Genomic DNA, 22,548 nt, shown 5'->3' with positions numbered 1-22,548 from the left:
ATCACAGCTGTGGAGTCTCAGAGAAATTATCACAGGTGCTATGACTTGTCTGTTGCCACACAGGGAATGGAATTGGGGTTGTTAGGGCTGTGGTATCACAGAGAGATTTAAATTGGTTCTGTCATGACTGTGATGTCCCAGAGAGGGGAATAATGTGTCTGTCACCACTGTGGTGTCGCAGAGAGGTGTAAACTGGACTTGTCATTGCAGTGATCTCACCGAGAGGAGAAAACTGAGGCTTTCACTGCTGTGGCTTATCAGAGGGGATGAATTCTGACTTGTCTTTGATATCATGTCACAGAGAGGAGAAAACTGGCACTATCACCGCTGTAAATGTTACAGATAAGTGTAAGTTGGGCTTGTTCAATCTGTGGGGTGACAGAAAGGGTGAAATTTGGCCTGTCAGTGCTGTGATGTCATAATGGGTGGAAAGTGCATCTTTGACTGCTGTGCTGTCACAGGCAGGCGTAAATTGGGGTTCCCACAGTTGTGATGTCACAGAGAGGGGAAAACTGGGGCTATCACAGCTGTGGAGTCTCAGAGAAAGTAACACAGGTGTTATGACTTGTCTGTTGCCACAAAGGAGATGGAATTGGGGTTGTCATGCCTATGGTATGTCAGAGAGGTTTTAACTGGTTCTGTCTGTTCTGGGATGTCACAGAGCGGGGAATAATGGGTCTGTCAGTGCTGTGGTGTTCCATCAGAGCTGAAATTAAGGCTGCCATGGCTGTGATGTCACGATAGAGGAAACCTGAGTCTGTCCCTGCTGTGGTGTCACAGAGAGGGGAAAACTGGGGCTGATCACTGTTGTGCAGTGACAGAGAAATTTACAGAGGTGCTATGACTTGTCTGTTGCCACACAGGGAATGGAATTGGGGTTGTTCGGGCTGTGGTATCACAGAGAGTTTTAAATTGGTTCTGTCATGATTGTGAGGTCCCAGAGAGGGGAATAATGCGTCTGTCACCACTGTGGTGTCACAGACAGGCGTAATTTAGAGTTGTCACTGCAGTAATGTCACAGAGACCTTGAACTGGGTCCCTCATTGGTGTGATGTCACACACAGAGAGGAGAATACTGAGGCTGCCGCTGCTCTGGTGTCACAGTGAGGAGTAGTTTTGGCCTGTCACCGCTGTGATGTCAGAGAGAGGGGAAAGCGGGTCTGTCACTGCTGCGGTGTTCCAAAGGGGATGAATTTGAGGCTGTCCTAAGTGTGATGTCACAGAGAGGGGAAAATTGAGGCAGGCACTACTGTGGTGTCACAGAGAGGCGTAAATTAGAGTTGTCAGTGCTGTGATGTCACAGGGAGGCGAAAATTGGGCCTCTCTCAGATGTGATGTCACAGAGAGAGGCGTAATGGATCTGTGAGTGCTGTGGTGTCACCGAGAGGCATAAATTAGAGTTGTCAGTGCAGTGATGTCACGGAGAGGAGAAACTGGGTCCCTCATTGGTGTGATGTCACAGATAGAGGAAACCTGAGTCTGCCACTGCAGTGATGTCACGGAGAGGGGAAAACTGGGGCTATCACAGCTGTGGAGTCTCAGAGAAATTATCACAGGTGCTATGACTTGTCTGTTGCCACAAAGGAGATGGAATTGGGGTTGTCATGGCTATGATATCACAGAGAGGTTTTAATCGGTTCTGTCTCTTCTGTGATGTCACGGAGAGGGGAATTATGGGTCTGTCACTGCTGTGGTGTTCCTTTGGGGCTGAAATTAAGGCTGCCGTGGCTGTGATGTCACAGATAGAGGAAACCTGAGTCTGTCCCTGCTGTGGTGTCACAGAGAGGGGAAAACTGGGGCTGATCACTGTTGTGCAGTAAAAGTTACACAGGTGCTATGACTTGTCTGTTGCCACACAGGGAATGGAATTGGGGTTGTTAGGGCTGTGGTATCACAGAGAGATTTAAATTGGTTCTGTCATGACTGTGATGTCCCAGAGAGGGGAATAATGCGTCTGTCACCACTGTGGTGTCGCAGAGAGGTGTAAACTGGACTTGTCATTGCAGTGATCTCACCGAGAGGAGAAAACTGAGGCTTTCACTGCTGTGGCTTATCAGAGGGGATGAATTCTGACTTGTCTTTGATATCATGTCACAGAGAGGAGAAAACTGGCACTATCACCGCTGTAAATGTTACAGATAAGTGTAAGTTGGGCTTGTTCAATCTGTGGGGTGACAGAAAGGGTGAAATTTGGCCTGTCAGTGCTGTGATGTCATAATGGGTGGAAAGTGCATCTTTGACTGCTGTGCTGTCACAGGCAGGCGTAAATTGGGGTTCCCACAGTTGTGATGTCACAGAGAGGGGAAAACTGGGGCTATCACAGCTGTGGAGTCTCAGAGAAAGTAACACAGGTGTTATGACTTGTCTGTTGCCACAAAGGAGATGGAATTGGGGTTGTCATGCCTATGGTATGTCAGAGAGGTTTTAATTGGTTCTGTCTGTTCTGGGATGTCACAGAGCGGGGAATAATGGGTCTGTCAGTGCTGTGGTGTTCCATCAGAGCTGAAATTAAGGCTGCCATGGCTGTGATGTCATGATAGAGGAAACCTGAGTCTGTCCCTGCTGTGGTGTCACAGAGAGGGGAAAACTGGGCCTGATCACTGTTGTGCAGTGACAGAGAAATTTACAGAGGTGCTATGACTTGTCTGTTGCCACACAGGGAATAGAATTGGGGTTGTTCGGGCTGTGGTATCACAGAGAGTTTTAAATTGGTTCTGTCATGATTGTGATGTCCCAGAGAGGGGAATAATGCGTCTGTCACCACTGTGGTGTCACAGACAGGCGTAATTTAGAGTTGTCACTTCAGTAATGTCACAGAGACCTTGACCTGGGTCCCTCATTGGTGTGATGTCACACACAGAGAGGAGAATACTGAGGCTGCCGCTGCTCTGGTGTCACAGTGAGGAGTAGTTTTGGCCTGTCACTGCTGTGATGTCAGAGAGAGGGGAAAGCGGGTCTGTCACTGCTGCGGTGTTCCAAAGGGGATGAATTTGAGGCTGTCCTAAGTGTGATGTCACAGAGAGGGGAAAATTGAGGCAGCCACTACTGTGGTGTCACAGAGAGGCGTAAATTAGAGTTGTCAGTGCAGTGATGTCACGGAGAGGAGAAACTGGGTCCCTCATTGGTGTGATGTCACAGATAGAGGAAACCTGAGTCTGCCACTGCAGTGATGTCACGGAGAGGGGAAAACTGGGGCTATCACAGCTGTGGAGTCTCAGAGAAATTATCACAGGTGCTATGACTTGTCTGTTGCCACAAAGGAGATGGAATTGGGGTTGTCATGGCTATGATATCACAGAGAGGTTTTAATCGGTTCTGTCTCTTCTGTGATGTCACGGAGAGGGGAATTATGGGTCTGTCACTGCTGTGGTGTTCCTTTGGGGCTGAAATTAAGGCTGCCGTGGCTGTGATGTCACAGATAGAGGAAACCTGAGTCTGTCCCTGCTGTGGTGTCACAGAGAGGGGAAAACTGGGGCTGATCACTGTTGTGCAGTGAAAGTTACACAGGTGCTATGACTTGTCTGTTGCCACACAGGGAATGGAATTGGGGTTGTTCATGCTGTGGTATCACAGGGAGATTTAAATTGGTTCTGTCATGACTGTGATGTCCCAGAGAGGGGAATAATGCGTCTGTCACCACTGTGGTGTCGCAGAGAGGTGTAAACTGGACTTGTCATTGCAGTGATCTCACCGAGAGGAGAAAACTGAGGCTTTCACTGCTGTGGCTTATCAGAGGGGATGAATTCTGACTTGTCTTTGATATCATGTCACAGAGAGGAGAAAACTGGCACTATCACCGCTGTAAATGTTACAGATAAGTGTAAGTTGGGCTTGTTCAATCTGTGGGGGTGACAGAAAGGGTGAAATTTGGCCTGTCAGTGCTGTGATGTCATAATGGGTGGAAAGTGCATCTTTGACTGCTGTGCTGTCACAGGCAGGCGTAAATTGGGGTTCCCACAGTTGTGATGTCACAGAGAGGGGAAAACTGGGGCTATCACAGCTGTGGAGTCTCAGAGAAAGTAACACAGGTGTTATGACTTGTCTGTTGCAAGCACCATTCTTAGGTTACAGGATGAGTGGCGATGGCGCTCAGCACGGTCCCGAGGGTGCTCAGCACCATCCCGAGGGTGCAGGATGAGTCATGAGGGTGCTCAGCACCATCCCGAGAGTGCAGAATGAGTCCCGAGGGTGCTCAGCACCATCCCGAGAGTGCAGAATGAGTCCCGAGGGTGCTCAGCGCCATCCCGAGGGTGCAGAATGATCCCGAGGGTGCTCAGCACCAGCCCGAGGGTGCTCAAAACCATCCCGAGGGTGCTCTGCACAATCCCGACAGTTCTCAGCACCATACGGAGGGTGCAGGATGAGTCTTGAGGGTGCTCAGAAGCATCCCGAGAGTGCAGGATGAGTGCCCAGGGCACTCAACACCATCCAGAGGGTGCAGGATGAGTCCCTAGGGTGCAGGATGAGGCCCGAAAGTGCTCAGCACCATTCCGTGGGTGCAGCATGAGTGCCGAGGGTGCTCAGCACCATACCGAAGGTGCTCAGCGCCATCCTGAGGGTGCAGGAGGAGTGCCGAGGGTGCTTCAGCAGCATCCCGAGGGTGCAGAATGAGTGCCGAGGGTGCTCAGCACGATCCCGAGGGTGCAGAATGAGTCCCGAGGGTGCTCAGCACCATCCCGAGAGTGCAGGATGAGCGCCGAGGGTGCTCAGCACTATCCCGAGGGTGCTCAGCACCATTCCGAGGTTACAGGATGAGTGCCGAGGGTGCTCAGCAGCATCCCGAGGGTGTAGAATGAGTCCCGAGGGTGCTCAGCACCATCCCGAAGGTGCAGGATGAGTCTTGAGGGTGCTCAGCACCATCACGAGGGTACAGAATGAGTGCCCAGGGCGCTCAGCACCATCCAGAGGGTGCAGGATGAGTCCCGAGGGTGCAGGATGAGGCCCGAAAGTGCTCAGCACCATCCCTAGGGTGCAGGATGAGTGCCGAGTGTGCTCAGCACCATCCCGAGGGTGCTCAGCACCATTCCGAGGGTGCAGGATGAGTGCCGAGGGTGCTCAGCACCATACCGAAGGTGCTCAGCACCAGTCCGAGGGTGCAGGATGAGTGCCGAGGGTGCTCAGCACCATACCGGAGGTGCTCAGCACTATTCCGAGGGTGCAGAATGAGTGTCGAGGTTGCTCAGCACCAAACCGAAGGTGCACGGCGCCATCCTGAGGGTGCAGGATGTGCGCCGAGGCTGCTCAGCACCATCCCGAGGGTGCTCAGCACCATTCCAAGGGTGCAGGATGAGTGCCGAGGCTGCTCAGCACCATACCGAAGGTGCTCAGCACTATCCTGAGGGTGCAGGATGAGCGCCGAGGCTGCTCAGCACCATCCAGAGGGTGCTCAGCACCATTCTGAGGTTACAGGATGAATGGCGATGGCGCTCAGCACCGTCCCGAGGGTGCTCAGCACCATCCAGAGAGTGCAGGATGAGTCCCGAGGGTGCAGGATGAGTGCTGAAAGCGCTCAGCACCATCCCGAGGGTACTCAGCACCATTCCGAGGGTGCAGAATGAGAGCCGAGGGTGCTCAACACCATGCCGAAAGTGCTCAGCGCCATCCTGAGGGTGTACGATGAATGCCGAGGGTGCTCAGCACCATCCTGAGGGTGCTCAGCACCATCCCGAGGGTGCAGGATGAGTGCGGAAAGCGCTCAGCACCATCCCGAGGGTGCTCAGCACCATTCCGAGGTTACAGGATGAGTGGCGAGGGCGCTCAGCACCGTCCCGAGGGTGCTCAGCACCATCCCGAAGGTGCAGGATGAGTCCCGAGGCTGCTCAGCACCATCCCGAGGGTGCTCAGCACCATCCCGAGGGTGCAGGATGAGTGCCGAAAGGGCTCAGCACCATCCCGAGGGTGCTCAGCACCATCCCGAGGGTGCAGCATGAGTGCCGAGGCTGCTCAGCACCATGCCGAAGGTGCTCAGCGCCATCCTGAGGGTGCAGGATGAGTGCCGAGGGTGCTCAGCACCATCCCGAGGATGCTCAGCATCATCCCGAGGGTGCAGGATGAGTGCCGAAAGCGCTCAGCACCATCCCGAGGGTGCTCAGCACCATTCCGAGGTTACAGGATGAGTGGCGAGGGCGCTCAGCACCGTCCCGAGGGTGCTCAGCACCATCCGGAGAGTGCAGGATGAGTGCCGAGGGCGCTCAGCACCATACCGAAGGTGCTCAGCACCATCCTGAGGGTGCATTATGAGTGCCGAGGGTGCTCAGCACCATCCCGAGGGTGCTCAGCACCGTCCCGAAGGTGCAGGATGAGCTCCGAAGGCGCTCAGCACCGTCCCGAGGGTGCAGGATGAGTGCCGATGGTGCTCAGCACCGTCCCGAGGGTGCTCAGCACCATCCCGAAGGTGCAGGATGAGCGCCGAAGGAGCTCAGCACCATCCCGAGAATGCTCAGTACCATCCGGAGAGTGCAGAATGAGTCCCGAGGGTGCTCAGCATCATCCCGAGTGTGCAGGATGAGGGCCGAAAGAGCTCAGCACCATCCCGAGGGTGCTCAGCACCATTCCGAGGGTGCAGCATGAGTGCCGAGGCTGCTCACCACCATCCCGAGGGTGCTCAGCACCATCCTGGGGGTGCTCAGCACCATCCCCAGTGTGCAGGATGAGTGCCGAAAGCGCTCAGCACCATCCCGAGGGTGCTCAGCACCATTCCGAGGTTACAGGATGAGTGGCGAGGGCGCTCAGCACCGTCCCGAGGATGCTCAGCCCAATCCCGAGGGTGCAGGATGAGTGCTGAAGGTGCTCAGCACCATCCCGAGTGTTCAGGATGAGTGCCGAAAGGCCTCAGCACCATCCGGAGAGTGCAGGATGAGTCCCGAGGGTGCTCAGCACCATCCCGAGGGTACAGAATGAGTGCCCAGGCCACTCAGCACCATCCAGAGGGTGCAGGATGAGTCCCGAGGGTGCAGGATGAGTGCCGAAAGCGCTCAGCACCATCCCGAGGGTACTCAGCACCACTCCGAGGGTGCAGAATGAGAGCCGAGGGTGCTCAGCACCATGCCGAAGGTGCTCAGCGCCATCCTGAGGGTGTACGATGAATGCCGAGGGTGCTCAGCACCATCCCGAGGGTACTCAGCACCATTCCGAGGGTGCAGCATGAGTGCCGAGGCTGCTCAGCACCATCCCGAGGATGCTCAGCACCATCCCGAGGGTGCAGCATGAGTGCCGAGGGTGCTCAGCACCATCCCGAGGATGCTCAGCACCATCCCGAGGGTGCAGGATGAGTGCTGAAAGCGCTCAGCACCATCCCGAGGGTGCTCAGCACCATTCCGAGGTTACAGGATGAGTGGCGAGGGCGCTCAGCAACGTCCCGAGGGTGCTCAGCACCATCCGGAGAGTGCAGGATGAGTGCCAAGGGTGCTCAGCACCATCCAGAAGGTGCAGGATGAGTCCCGAGGGTGCAGGATGAGTGCCGAAAGCGCTCAGCACCATCCCGAGGGTGTTCAGCACCATTCCGAGGGTGCAGTATGAGGGCCGAGGGTGCTCAGCACCATGCCGAAGGCGCTCAGCGCCATCCTGAGGATGCAGGATGAGTGCCGAGGTTGCTCAGCACCATTCCGTGGATGCTCAGCACCATTCCGAGCGTGCAGCATGAGTGCCGAGGGTGCTCAGCACCATACCGAAGGTGCTCTGCACCATCCTGAGGGTGCAGGATGAGAGCCGAGGGTGCTCAGCACCATACCGAAGGTGCTCAGCACCATCCCGAAAGTGCAGGATGAGCGCCGAGGGTGCTCAGCACCATCCCGAGGGTGCTCAGTACCATCCGGAGAGTGCAGGATGAGTCCCGAGGCTGCTCAGCACCATCCCGAGGGTGCAGGATGAGTGCCGAAAGGGCTCAGCACCATCCCGAGGGTCCTCAGCACCATTCCGAGGGTGCAGCATGAGTGCCGAGGGTTCTCAGCACCATCCCGAGGGTGCAGGATGAGTGCCGAAAGCGCTCAGCACCATCCCGAGGGTGCTCAGCACCATTCCGAGGTTACAGGATGAGTGGCGAGGGCGCTCAGCACTGTCCCGAGGGTGCTCAGCACCATCCGGAGAGTGCAGGATGAGTGCCGAAAGGGCTCAGCACCATCCCGAGGGTGCTCAGCACCATCCCGAGGGTGCTCAGCACCATTCCGAGGTTACAGGATGAGTGCCGAGGGTGCTCAGCAGCATCCCGAAGGTGCGGGATGAGTGCCGAGGGTGCTCAGCACCATACCGAGGGTGCTCAGCACCATACCGGGGGTGCAGGATGAGTGCCGAAAGCGCTCAGCACTATCCCGAGGGTGCTCAGCACCATTCCGAGGTTACAGGAGGAGTGGCGACGGCGCTCAGCACCGTGCCGAGGGTGCTCAGCACAATTCAGAAGGTGCAGGATGAGTCCCGAAGGTGCTCAGCAGCATTCCGAGGGTGCAGCATTAGCGCCGAGGGTGCTCAGCACCATCCCGAGGGTGTTCAGCACCATTCCGAGGGTACAGGATGAGAGCCGAGGTTGCTCAGCACCATACCGAAGGTGCTCGGCACCATCCTGAGGGTGCATTATGAGTGCCGAGGGTGCTCAGCACCGTCCCGAGGGTGCTCAGCACCATCCCGGAGGTGCAGGATGATCGCCGAAGGCGCTCAGCACCATCCCGAGAATGCTCAGTACCATCCGGAGAGTGCAGCATGAGTGCCGAGGCTGCTCAGCACCATACCGAAGGTGTGAAGCACCATCTTGAGGGTGCAGGATGAGTGCCGAGGGTGCTCAGCACCATTCCGAGGGTGCTCAGTACCATCCCGAGGGTGCTCAATACCATCCGGAGGGTGCAGGATCAGTGCCGAAAGCGCTCAGCACCATCCCGAGGGTGCTCAGCACCATTAGAGAGTGCAGCATGAGCGCCGAGGTTGCTCAGCACCATGCCGAAGGTGCTCAGCGCCATCCTGAAGATGCAGGATGAGTGCCGAGGGTGCTCAGCACCATTCCGTGGATGCTCATTACTATTCCGAGGGTGCAGGATGAGTGCCGATGATGCTCAGCACCATCCCGAGGGTGATCAGCACTATTCCGAGGTTACAGGATGAGTGGCGAGAGCGCTCTACACCGTGCCGAGGGTGCTCAGCACCATCCAGAAGGTGCAGGATGAGTCCCGAAGGTGCTCAGCATGATTCCTAGGATGCTCAGTACCATCCGGAGGGTGCAGGATGAGTCCCTAGGGCACTCAGCACCATCCCTAGGGTGCAGGATAAGTCCCGAGGGTGCAGGATGAGGCCCGAAAGAGCTCAGCACCACCTTGATAGAAAGAGCCACTGTTGTCGCAGTTGCATCAACAGCAGTAGGGAGCAGCAGGAGGAAGTCGTCGCCGTACATGTTTCACACGACAACTACTGACTAGTCTACAAGCGTGTGAGTGGCAGCTACGTTCCACTTGCAGTCTGAATGTTTCGCGCGCCATATGCCTGTTAAACATCTTTCTTATTCGCCTGCCAGCAACGCTCATGCTTTCCACAGCTGGTTGCTGTCCGGAACTCTACGTCAGACACACATGGTTCATTGGCCGGTTGCCAAGAACTCCGGAAAGCAGCTTCTGCCGAAGGAGCCTCCCGTCTTGCGGTTACCTTCTCCGAACTGCGGAGTTGCGACTTCTGCCTTTCTTGCTCTTAATGCAAGCGGGAAGTTTTGCACTGCGTCTGTCGAGGAGAACGTGTGACAGGACAGCACATGTTTCTGCAGCTTATCCCTGCCACTGACGCAAGCACGAATTTGCAGCACATTATTCCACCCATGTTATGACAGGTTTCTATGCTGCAGAGGACATTTCTCTGCATCTGCACATAAAAGGGAAAGCGCAATTGTTGCCGAAGAAAACATCAATAGCAGTAGGGAGCAGCAGAAGGAAGTCCTGGCCGTACTTCTTCTACACGACATGTAGCGACTAATTAGCAATCATGCGAGTGGCAGCTACGTTCCACTTGCAGTCTAAAATCTCCCGCACCAGATGCCTGTTAAACATCTTCCTTGTTCTCCTGCCTGCAGCGATTGCGCTTTTAAACGCTCTCGCGCTGACCGGCACTGTCCCTCAGACACACTTGGTACTTTCGCCGGTTGCCAAGAGTCCAGAAAGCAGCTTCTGCCGAAGAAGCCTCCCCTCTTGCGGTTACCTTCTCCGAACTGCGGAATCGCGGCTTCTGCCTTTCTTGCTCTTAATGCAAGCGGGAAGTTTTGCACTGCGTCTGTCGAGGAGAACGTGTGACAGGACAGCACATGTTTCTGCAGCTTATCCCTGCCACTGACGCAAGCACGAATTTGCAGCACATTATTCCACCCATGTTATGACAGGTTTCTATGCTGCAGAGGAGATTTCTCTGCATCTCCACATAAAAGGGAAAGCGCAATTGTTGCCGCAGAAAACATCAATAGCAGTAGGGAGCAGCAGAAGGAAGTCCTGGCCGTACTTCTTCTACATGACATGTAGCGACTAATTAGCAATCGTGCGAGTGGCAGCTACGTTCCACTTGCAGTCTGAAAGTTTCTCGCGCCAGATGCCTGTTACTTCTTCCACACGACAACTACCGACTAATCTCCAAGCGTGCGAGTGGCAGCTACGTTGCACTTGCAGTCTAAAATCTCTCGCACCAGATGCCTGTTAAACATCTGCCTTATTCGCCTGCCCGCCGCCACTGCGCTTTCCACCGCTCGCGCGCAGACCGGCACTGTCCCTCAGACACACTTGGTACTTTGGCCGGTTGCCAATAGTCCGGAAAAACAGCTTCTGCCGAAAGAGGCTCGCCTCTTGCGGTTACTTTCTCCGAACTGCGAAGTCACGGCTTCTGCCTTTCTTGCTCTTAATGCAAGCGGGAAGATTTTGCACTGCGTCTGGCGAAAAGAACGTGTGACAGGACAGCACATGTTTGTGCACCTTACCCCTGCCACTGACGCAAGCATGGATTTGCAGCACCCTAAGCCACCCATGGTGTGACAGGTTTCTGTGCTGCGCAGGGCATTTCTCTGCATCTGCGAGTAAAAGGGAAAGGGCAATTGTTGTCGCAGATAGCAGCAACAGCAGTAGGGAGCAGCAGAAGGATGTCGTGGCCGTACTTGTTCCACACGGTCAGTAGCGACTAATTAGCAAGCGTGCGAGTGGCAGCTACGTTCCACTTGCAGTCTGAAAGTTTCTCGCGCCAGATGCCTGTTACTTCTTCCACACGACAACTACCGACTAATCTCCAAGCGTGCGAGTGGCAGCTACGTTGCACTTGCAGTCTAAAATCTCCCGCACCAGATGCCGGTTAAACATCTGCCTTATTTGCCTTCCCGCCGCGATTAGCTTTTCAGAGCTCGCGCGCGGACCGGCATTGTCCCTCACACACACTTGGTACTTTGGCCGGTTGCCAAGAGCTCCGGAATCAGCTTCTGCCGAAGGAGGCTCGCCTCTTGCGCTTACGTTCTCCGAACTGCGGAGTCGGCAGCTTATATATTTTCTTGCTCTTAATGCAAGCGGGAAGATTTTGCACTGCGTCTGGCGAAAAGAACGTGTGACAGGACAGCACATGTTTCTGCAGCTTACCCCTGCCACTGACGCAAGCACGGATTTGCAGCACCCTAGTCCAGCCATGGGGTGACAGCTTTCTGTGCTGCGCAGGGCATTTCTGTGCATCTGCGAGTAAAAGGGAAAGCGCAATTGTTGTCGCAGATAGCAACAACAGCAGTAGGGAGCAGCAGAAGGAAGTCGTCGCTGTACTTGTTTCACACGATAACTACCGACTAGTCTACAAGCATGCGAGTGGCAGCTACGTTCCACTTGCAGTCTGAATGTTTCGCGCGCCATATGCCTGTTAAACATCTTTCTTATTCGCCTGCCAGCAACGCTCATGCTTTCCACAGCCGGTTGCTGTCCGGAACTCTACGTCAGACACACATGGTTCATTGGCCGGTTGCCAAGAACTCCGGAAAAACAGCTTCTGCCGAAGGAGCCTCCCGTCTTGCGGTTACCTTCTCCGAACTGCGGAGTCGGCAGCTTCTATATTTTCTTGCTCTTAATGCAAGCGGGAAGATTTTGCACTGCGTCTGGCGAAAAGAACGTGTGACAGGACAGCACATGTTTCTGCAGCTTATCCCTGCCACTGACGTAAGCACGAATTTGCAGCACGCTATTCCACCCATGGTGTGACAGATTTCTGTGCTGCGCAGGGCATTTCTCTGCATCTGCGAGTAAAAGGGAAAGCGCAATTGTTGTCGCACAGAACATCAACAGCAGTAGGGAGCAGCAGAAGGGAATCGTGTTCTTCCACAAAACAAGCAAGCGTGCGAGTGGCAGCTACGTTGCACTTGCAGTCTAAAATCTCCCGCACCAGATGCCTGTTAAACATCTTCCTTATTCTCTTGCCTGCAGCGATTGCGCTTTTAAACGCTCTCGCGCTGACCGGCACTGTCCCTCAGACACTCTTGGTACTTTCGCCAGTTGCCAAGAGTCCAGAAAGCAGCTTCTGCCGAAGAAGCCTCCCCTCTTGCGGTTACCTCCTCCAAACTGCGGAATCGCGGCTTCTGCCTTTCTTGCTCTTAATGCAAGCGGGAAGTTTTGCACTGTGTCTGTCGAGGAGAACGTGTGACAGGACAGCACATGTTTCTGCAGCTTATTCCTGCCACTGACGCAAGCATGAATTTCCAGCACATTATTCCACCTATGTTATGACAGGTTTCTGTGCCGCACAGGACATATCTCTGCATCTGTACGTAAAAGGGAAAGCGCAATTGTTGTCGCAGAGAGCAGCAACAGCAGTAGGGAGCAGCAGAAGGAAGTTGAGGCAGTACTTCTTCCACACGACAACTTAGCGGCTGCTCAGCAAGTGTGCGACTGGCAGCTACGTTCCACTTGCAGTTTGAAAGTTTCGCGCGCCAGATGCCTGTTAAACATGTTTCTTATTCGCTTGCCTGCACCACTCGCGCTTTCCACCGCCCGCGCGCTGACCGGCACTCTCCCTCAGACACACATGGTACGTTGGCCGGTTGCCAAGAGTCCTGAAAAGCGGCTTCTGCCGAAGGAGGCTCGCCTCTTGCGGTTACCTTCTGCGAACTGCGGAGTCCCGGCTTCTGCCTTTCTTGCTCTTAATGCAAGCGGACAGCTTTTGCACAGAGTTTGGCAAGGAGAACGTGTGACAGGACAGCACATGTTTGTGCAGTATACCCCTGCCACTGATGTAAGCACGAATTTGCAGCACCCCATGCCACCCATGGTGTGACAGGTATCTGTGCTGCGCAGGACATTTCTCTGCATCTGGGAGTAAAAGGGAAAGCGCAACTATTGTCGCAGAGAGCAGCAACAGCAGTAGGGAGCAGCAGAAGGAAGTAGTGATCTTACTACTTCCACACGACAACTAGATACTAATCAGCAAGCGTGCGAGTGGCAGCTGCTTTCCACTTGCAGTCTGAAAGTCTCGCGCACCAGATGCCTTTTAAACACCTTCCTTATTCGCCTGCCCGCAGCGCTCGCGCTTTCCACCGCCCGCGTGCTGACTGGCACTCTCTCTCAGACACACATGGTACTTAGGCCGGTTGCCAAGAGCTCCGGAAAGCAGCTTCTGCCAAAGGAGGCTCGCCTCTTGCGGTTACCTTCTGCGAACTGCGGAGTCCCGGCTTCTGCCTTTCTTGCTCTTAATGCAAGCGGAAAGATTTGCACAGTGTTTGGCAAGGAGAACGTGTGACAGGACAGCACATGTTTGTGCAGTATACCCCTGCCACTGATGTAAGCACGAATTTGCAACACCCTATGCCACCCATGTTGTGACAGGTTTCTGTGCTGCGCAGGACATTTCTCTGCATCTGGGAGTAAAAGGGAAAGTGCAACTATTGTCGCAGAGAGCGGCAACAGCAGTAGGGAGCAGCAGAAGGAAGTAGTGATCTTACTTCTTCCACATGACAACTAGTTACTAATCAGCAAACGTGCGAGTGGCAGCTGCTTTCCACTTGCAGTCTGAAAGTCTCGCGCGCCAGATGCCTGTTAAACATGTTTCTTATTAGCTTGCCACACCGCCCGCGTGCCGACCGTCACTCTCCCTCAGAAACACATGGTTTTTTTGGCCGGTTGACAAGAGCTCCGTAGGGCAGCTTCTGTCGAAGGAGGCTCGCCTCTTGCGGTTACATTTTCCGGACTCCGGAAACCCAGCTTTTGCCTTTCCTGCTCTTAATGCAAGGGGAAAATTTGCACTGCGTCTGGCGAGGAGAATCTGTGACAGGAGAGCACATGTCTGTGCAGCCTACTCACAGGCCAGCTGAACCTGGCATCTCTGAATGGGTCTTTATATTCTTCCCAGGAAGATGAATGGCAATCACTATTTTGGCAGGGAGGAAAGTGCATCAGCTAGCAATTTGCTGTAGAAAATGTGCTTTCTGCTCCTCTCACAGCCAAAACTCCTACCCATTTCTTGGAAGTCCTTCTTAGATAAGGACCGTGTTCAACTGAGTGACAGTGAAGCCAAATGGCAATGCCGCAATCAATTGTCCTGTACACAATCTCCTTCATCCACGTGGAAGGTTACTCATGGGCACACAAGAGGACGGAAGAAACCCAAATGCATCGTTGGACATAATAAAATCAGACGTGTTGAGGGATGAAGAAATCTTGCAGAGATATGGAAAGCTGCCCTGAAAACCCAGTTCGGGGAGAGCCTGAGCTCTTTTGTGCTTCTAGGCCTGAAGATGCTCAGCAGCTTTCCCAGATGCTCAGCAGGCAGTAGGATTGTGCCTGAATCTGGCTCTGGAAATGCCAGTGCCTCAACTGAGAGCTGTGGCAATGATTTCCATTGCATGGAGAGGGGCCACAGTCCTGCAAGAGTCTTTCAGCAGAGCAAACAGCAGCCTGGAGGGTGGGCAATGCTGCATCTGGACCACTGCATGCTCATCCTTCACCACAATGCAGAGCTGCCATGGATCACTTTTTCCATTTCTCCTGTTGGATATGTTTTGGACAAGTTGTTCTAGGTGGCTTTGGATGGTGATCCAAGTAGGAAGCAGCCATTCGCCTGCTGTGATATCCTTACAACTAGTCCTAACTTCTCATTGCCTTTGGTTTGATTGGGGGTGTTTTATCTGTTTGTTTGATTGGTTTCTTTGGGTTGGTTTCTTTGTGTTTTTCTCTGTTTTGCTTGGAGTTTCTTTTCCTTTTTTAGAAATGACTGGTGAAGTTGGCACAACCAAACTCCAGAAAACGTAAAGCAGGCTTGACTTTCCAGAAATTGCTTTTGGCTGGCTTTAGCTGCATTCCCCAGGATCACAATCAGCAGTAGATATTTGCAGGTTTTGCTCTGCATCCTCAGCCTGCCCAGATGTTGTTCAGTGTTTCAGCAGTGGAGAAGACGATGGATATTTTGCTAAACCTCCTTTCAAACAACAAAACTTGGGTTAGCACGACAGAAAAGAAGAAAAGAAAATCTTCGCCAGTTAGAACAGAGCCAGAGTCCCACCATTTCCCCCTCCATTTTTCTTTCTTTTCTACATTTAGAGGTAAAGCTTCCATCTCCAAAAGCTTCCATCTCTCACTTCCTGATGTAGCCATTTGCTACCCTTTAGCCTTGACTGCCACGCATCGGACTGCTGTCCGTGTGGGGCTGGGGATGCTCAGCCTGGAAAGAGAAGGGGGCTGGCGAGGCCTCCCTGCAGCTCTAGGAAAGATGGGCACAGAGAGGAGAAGCCTTTCAACTGCAGGAGTGAGCTTGAAGTTGGATCTAATGAAGCTGCTCTTTTCCACTCCGGCTGCTGGGGCACTGGCCCGGGCTGTGCACAGAGGCTGGGGATGCTCCATCCTTGGCAACATCCAAGGCCAGCTGGGAGCGGGGCTCTGAGCAACCTATTCTGGGCGAAGATTGCTCCGCTTGGAACAAGATGGTCTTTAGGGTCCCTTCCAAGCCCAAGCACCCAGGGATTCCATCATTCATTCCACGGTCTCCGTTGTCCACTTCAGCCTGGGCCTGAACTCCTGGCGGTGATGTCACAGTGCATGCTCCAGCTAGAACTTCTAGCATCCATCAACGGCCACAACACAACCCTTGGCTCCTTGTGCAAGCACGCTCTTCATTCACCCTGCTCCAAGCCTACCCCTGTCACCTTGTTGCCACCTGCTCCCTGATTCCCCCAGCAGTCCCCAAAGCTCCCCATCGCTTGGATTTTGCTCTCCATCCCTGCAGGATGTCTGCATTTGTTCCAAAAGAGGTATGGTACTATTCCACGGAGGCGGACACCCCGCAGCTGCCTGGCTGGGCTGGAGCTCTGTGGGACAGGGTGGGAAATTTTGCTACCTCTGCAGGCTGGCACAGACGGAGAGGAGGAGACGGACGTCGATACACAGACTGATAGAGAAGAAGCCATGGAAGTGGACGGAGAGGATACTGGAGAGGAAGAGATGGATGTGGATATGTACGAGACAGAGGAAGAGATGGAGGTGGTAACGAAAGATTATATTGAAGAGATGGATATTGATCTAAAAGACAAGGAGGAAGATATGGTCTTGGGATGAAGACCGATGCCAGCAGCAGAACAGGCAGGTGCTCCCCACAGGCAGAGTGGGTCCCCTGCTGCCAGCCTGGGGCCGGGCTGGGCACTCCCTGCTCAGGGACACGCTAGCCCATGCACTGCATTCTGCTGGCCATCCCTGGCCTGGCCTGGGCTTGCTGTGGGCCACACAAGCCCTGTTCCAGTGCCTGGGCCACAGCCCCCAGCCAGGCTCCCTTCTGGCAGCAGAGTCCCACTGGGCCAGTGTCCCAGCTCGGCAGCACATGGAACACCCTTCCGTGCCTGACTGCACTGACCGTGCTACTTGTTTTTCTTGCAGGACTTAGGGACATCACAGACACAGATGCCACCCTGCTGTACATACGTTTTACAGTTGTTGTGTTCAGGATAGAGGTTTTAGAGTTTGTTTAAGTTGCCTGTAAATACATTTCATAGAGTTTTGTTAGAGCTGTTCTCAGGTAAATAGGTTCTATAGTTTGTTGTTGTTGTTGTTGTTGTTGTTACCAATATTCTTACAGTGTAAATATGTGGTGTAGTTCATTCTTGTTCCTTTTCTTTTACAGATAAACAGTCTTTGATTTTCACACCCCAGTTCTCTTTGCATTTTCTTCGGGCACATTTGCAAAGCTGTGGGTTGTTTCGGGAACAATGTTTGCAGGACTCTAAAAAGAGTATCACAACCGCTCTGCCACACTCTCAGCTGCTGCTGCTGCCCCAAAAAGCACTGGCTGGCTTTGCTCACACAATCACAGTTGTGGTGGCATTTCTACCACACCACAGGACAGCGATGTTTTCCCTCTTCTCCTGGAAATACCTACAGCACTTGTGGGTAGCAAGGCAAACATGAGCCTCTTTTAGTGGCCCTTGAAATTGGACATGTGAAATGAGGCACACAAAGCCACAGGCCAGCTGAACCTGGCATCTCTGAATGGGTCTTTACATTCTTCCCAGGAAGATGAATGGCAATCACTATTTTGGCAGGGAGGAAAGTGCATCAGCTAGCAATTTGCTGTAGAAAATGTGCTTTCTGCTCCTCTCACAGCCAAAACTCCTACCCATTTCTTGGAAGTCTGTTGCCGCCTGTTAGTTTACTTTCATTGAGTATGTTTGTTCACCTTCGTTGAATTTAGAGTTGGTTTGCCCCAGTTACTCCCCACTATCCCAATATGGTTTGTTCCCAGTTGCCTGTCATTGTAAACCTCTCCCCTCTTTCCAGATTGTACCCCATCCATCACTTTGGTCCTACCCCCAAGCCCTATCAATCTATGTACACCACACCTTTTGTTCTGGTTCCTTCCCTGCTCTTCATCCCTTGCTCGATGCCCTATTGGTTGTATAGCTATCCTCCCTCCCCCAAGTCCCTACCATTGGATTTGTGTATTGTAACCCCTTCCCACAACACCTCCCCTGCTGCAATATTATTGGTTGTTGTATGAGCCGCACACGGGCTTTAAAACCTGGTGCACAGAGGTGCCCAGGGTCTCGGCTCGGACTTTCTCCTCGAGATCCCAGCCCTGTCCCTCATCGCCTTCTCCCTGCACCTGCTGGAATAAACTTGTTCCTGGGAAATTGGAGGACTCCGAGCACTCTCTCTCCCTTTACTGCACCTCGTGTCGCCCTGCATAATATAGAGCCCAAGCCCAAAGGAGCTCTAGAGGTTCCAGGTCGAGCCACACAGTGCTCACCTGGTTCCCCACTCCTGCCGCTGACGCTTGGCACGAGCTAGCCGGGGCGTGAAGGGCCGAGCGGGCAGCGACAGAAGTCCTTCTTAGATAAGGACCGTGTTCAACTGAGTGACAGTGAAGCCAAATGGCAATGCCGCAATCAATTGTCCTGTACACAATCGCCTTCATCCACGTGGAAGGTTACTGACGGGCACACAAGAGGACGGAAGAAACCCAAATGCATCGTTGGACATAATAAAGTCAGACGTGTTGAGGGATGAAGAAATCTTGCAGCGATATGAAAAGCTGCCCTGAAAACCCAGTTTGGGGAGAGCCTGAGCTCTTTTGTGCTTCTAGGCCTGAAGATGCTCAGCACCTTTCCCAGATGCTCAGCAGGCAGTAGGATTGTGCCTGAATCTGGCTCTGGAAATGCCAGTGCCTCAACTGAGAGCTGTGGCAATGATTTCCATTGCATGGAGAGGGGCCACAGTCCTGCAAGAGTCTTTCAGCAGAGCAAACAGCAGCCTGGAGGGTGGGCAATGCTGCATCTGGACCACTGCATGCTCATCCTTCACCACAATGCAGAGCTGCCATGGATCACTTTTTCCATTTCTCCTGTTGGATATGTTTTGGAGAAGTTGTTCTAGGTGGCTTTGGATGGTGATCCAAGTAGGAAGCAGCCATTTGCCTGCTGTGATATCCTTACAACTAGTCCTAACTTCTCATTGCCTTTGGTTTGATTGGGGGTGTTTTATCTGTTTGTTTGATTGGTTTCTTTGGGTTGGTTTCTTTGTGTTTTTCTCTCTTTTGCTTGGAGTTTCTTTTCCTTTTTTAGAAATGACTGGTGAAGTTGGCACAAGCAAACTCCAGAAAACGTAAAGCAGGCTTGACTTCCCAGAAATTGCTTTTGGCTGGCTTTAGCTGCATTCCCCAGGATCACGATTGTGATAAATGGGCCAGGAGACCAGCTCCTTTTAAAAAGGCCATTATTAAGCAGCACAGCTCTGGGGTGGGGGCCCGAGGAGTTGCGCACACCGCCACTGCTTCCACTGGACACCGCAGAAGAGGAGAATCCGTACAGCTCTGTCAGTAAGGCGGAGCTGGGCCTTCCTCCCTCCCGGGAGTCCCTGGGAAGACTCCTTCTTTAGGCCTTGTAGTCTAGGCTGTCATCCCAGTCGAGTCTCCTCGAGGTTATGTCGGCCCCTGGAAAGAAGCCAGGGGACTCCTCTGGGTCTTCCTTGTTAGATGGTGCTGGTTCTATTCCTTCCCTTTTGCGTTGCTCGTTGTTTTGGGGTTTTTTCCAGTCTGGGTGCATCCCATAAGTCTCTGGTCTCTCTCGTTTGCATAAAAGTCAGTATGTCATCTTCCTCCTCAGGACGGTACAGCAACTCGGGAAAGGGATACAATGTTGCCATGTGGGAGTCTCGGAGCAGTGGGGGCAGTGCCTGGCTGAACACAGAACAAGAAACACAGGGTACAGCAACTTGGGAGAGGGGGCAGGGCCTGGCTGAACAAGGAATAAAAAAATATGGGGTACAGCAATTTGCGACAGGGGTACAAGGTAAGTAAACCTGGGACAGGGGTACAAGGTAAGTAAGGAGTTTACAAACAGCAACTGTAACATATTATTCTTAACAATATCCCCCCTCTTATATTTTGATCCGGCTCTAGCCCGCATCAACCATTAACTTCTGGCTCTTGGGAATATTTATCTCTTAATTCTCGATATTGCTCATATATTTCCCTGGCAGTTTTGTGCTCTCGATCCTGATTTTGGGTTTCCATTAACATGATCCTGGCCTGCTTCTTGTCTTTTATTTCAGGGATCTGGATGCTTGCTTGTACTGTGGTAGTCACTGTCTTGATTAGGCAGGGGAGTAAACAGGGTAGGAACAAGAAACTTGCAAATGCACAGACAGCATTTTAGTAATAGATCAAAATGTAAAATTGTGTATGGTGATACGAATAATAAAGGCATCAAGTTGTCATAATAGACTGATGTCTATTAACACTCAGAAGATGGTGTGTGGTGATCAATATATGGTTTTGTTGAAAGATAGTATTATTTCATTATTATGTTACATATACTGTTATTGTCATCATCACTTTGCCCTTGAGCTTGTGATGCTTGAAGGAAGGTTTTGCTGAAGGTCTGCTAACTACGTAATTTTGAAATAGCAAGACTGTGATGTATAGGAACTGCTGTTTCCCACAAAAGAAGTGGGTCTGGGCTATTTCTTTTCACTTAAGACTGTCATTCCTTCTCATCCCCCCATTTTGGGGAGGGATAGCATTTGTGGGGTCCAAGGAATTTCATGAATAGTGTGCTAGCCCATTCTAAGGAACAGGTGACCAGCTGAAGGGACCTAATCTGAATTGGAGTTTCCAGAAAGTATCCTGTGCAGGGCAGTGTGAACTGAAGCCTCTGGCTGGAGAGAAAGCCAAGAATTCACAAAGAGCTGCACTAGAGATAATGTCACTGCAGCTGTTGTGCAGGATCTGTTCCTCAGTAAGAGAGCATTATTTACCTATCTGAAACAGCTTAAAAATGCTCTAATTTTTTTTAAAAAATTCTTCAGTTTATACTATATAAATAATCACCGATTGTGAGATTCAATCTCAAATGTCAAAAAGCTTTCTTACAGTTAGTTAAACTTAATTTATTTTTTCTGGTCCTGGTCTCATCTAGCATACACCTCTCATGTTTTCTTTGAATTTTCTTCAGCATTAGGAACTTAAAAAAGATCAAAAGTATACATAGATTTAGGAACACTGTGTAGCAATATTCTCTTGTGCTGAGCTGGATCTTATTTTTTGTCTGGGCCAGGAGTTCTGTGCAAATTGATTTAAAAGGCCTAGTTGTAGGATGTGGATTGTAGGATGATGCTGAGCTGGCAGTGCTCTTGCTGTGAAAAAGGCAGATGGGATGCCGATGCATCAGGTATTACAAATGCAGATAAAAAAGTATTGATGTCACTGCAAACACTGCTACTCTGAAACAGAGAAAGAGATGTGATTCAAATCTTCTGTATTGAAAAAGATTAATTGAAACTGTACTGGAAGCAGAGACATGTTGCCTCTAAAATGGCAGAAGAGAATGACCGGATGTTTGTCTCAAGTAGCTGTGGAATGGATGATGTGATTCTAATTTCTAGGGAAAAAAATTGATGAAAAAAATTAGATAAGCCTAAATAAAATATTGGCTTAAGATAAAATGTACACAGGTCATTGATAAAATTTGGTTTAGAGTCTAAAAGGTGTTCCTGAGTGTTACAGCCAGTAGATTCTGGGATAAAAGGAGTGTTCAGTGGAGGAAGGAATCAGACTGGATTTGGTAGCTTTGCGATAGGTCTGTGGTGGAGATTCGGGGCTGTTGGACCCCAAGGAGCTTTCGGAGTGTATTTTTAAGCAGTTAGTGCCCTCTAGTGAGAGTCTTAGGTAATAATCTTGGTCCTGGTTTTGTAGTATGTTAACAACTCTTAACAGTACTTTGGTGTGTTACCGAAATGAAAGAAGCTTTGGTATTAAAAATGCAGGAGGATGAGTGTATGAAGAAAGATCCTATGAATGCAAGTCATCAAGTGGTTTGTATTGGGAGGGATCTTTAAAGGTTTATTATAAGTGTAACCACCTTCTCATGTGGATTTTGTCCTAAAATCTTAGGTACTTCTTTAGACGATCACTCAAGTTTTTGCAGTTCAGTGTAAAGCAGAAGATGTCAGCAAACTTGTGATTTCAGTCTTGACAACTGAAGAAGCACTGCATTACATACCTGTGGAACCAAGTGTCAGGATTAGAAGTACCAAACTCGTGGCAAAGTAGATGTTTCTGTTTTGAAATAAGCACATTATCTAAAAGCATAAATCAAGATAAAAATCGCTGCATTCTTAGAAGTCAAAAAGTTACAGCTACTATTTTTTAAACATTTTTTTTCTAAAGGTTACAAAACCCTACTGGAAAAAAATCCTGGAGATGATAAAACAGATGAAGAGATGGAGGGGACACATTCAGAGGATGAAATGTTTGCTCAGAGAGGCCTTTGCAGAACTCAGAGTATGAAGTCTGTGAAAACTATTAAAGGCCGTAAAGAAGCAAGTATAATCCTGGTTAATTGAGTTTGTTCTTTCAGTGTATATTGGCATTATTCATAGTGCAGAAATTTATTTTTATTTTTAATATTGGAGAAGTTGTCAACAGTAACTGGGTTCCAGAATGCTAAATGGGGAAGAAAGCATGTGACAACAATATCTAAGTTTGGAGCTTTTGTAGTTTGATGTGTTTAGGGGAAATATATGTATGAAATTAATGAAGCAAGGAGCAAGGGAGAGGAGACGAAACAGACTCTCTATTTGAAATGCTAATTTTGGCACCACCAAG

General features: G+C 51.5%; 1 long non-coding RNA gene across 1 annotated transcript; it reads left to right on the top strand.

The window, feature by feature from the left end:
• The first annotated feature begins 16,031 nt into the window (after positions 1–16,031).
• LOC147646195 (uncharacterized) lies at positions 16,032–22,272 on the top strand. Its single transcript, XR_015281937.1, has 4 exons — positions 16,032–16,207; positions 16,302–16,535; positions 16,827–21,989; positions 22,111–22,272. It is a non-coding gene; the product is annotated as an uncharacterized LOC147646195 (long non-coding RNA).
• Positions 22,273–22,548: the final 276 nt, after the last annotated feature.

This window comes from Cyanistes caeruleus, unplaced genomic scaffold (genome assembly GCF_971803275.1).
Source record: "Cyanistes caeruleus unplaced genomic scaffold, bCyaCae1.hap1.1 HAP1_SCAFFOLD_115, whole genome shotgun sequence".
Classification (NCBI taxonomy): Eukaryota; Metazoa; Chordata; class Aves; order Passeriformes; family Paridae; genus Cyanistes; species Cyanistes caeruleus.
The sequence above is the reverse complement of the archived record's forward strand: the minus strand, read 5'-3'. Positions and strand labels throughout refer to the sequence as shown.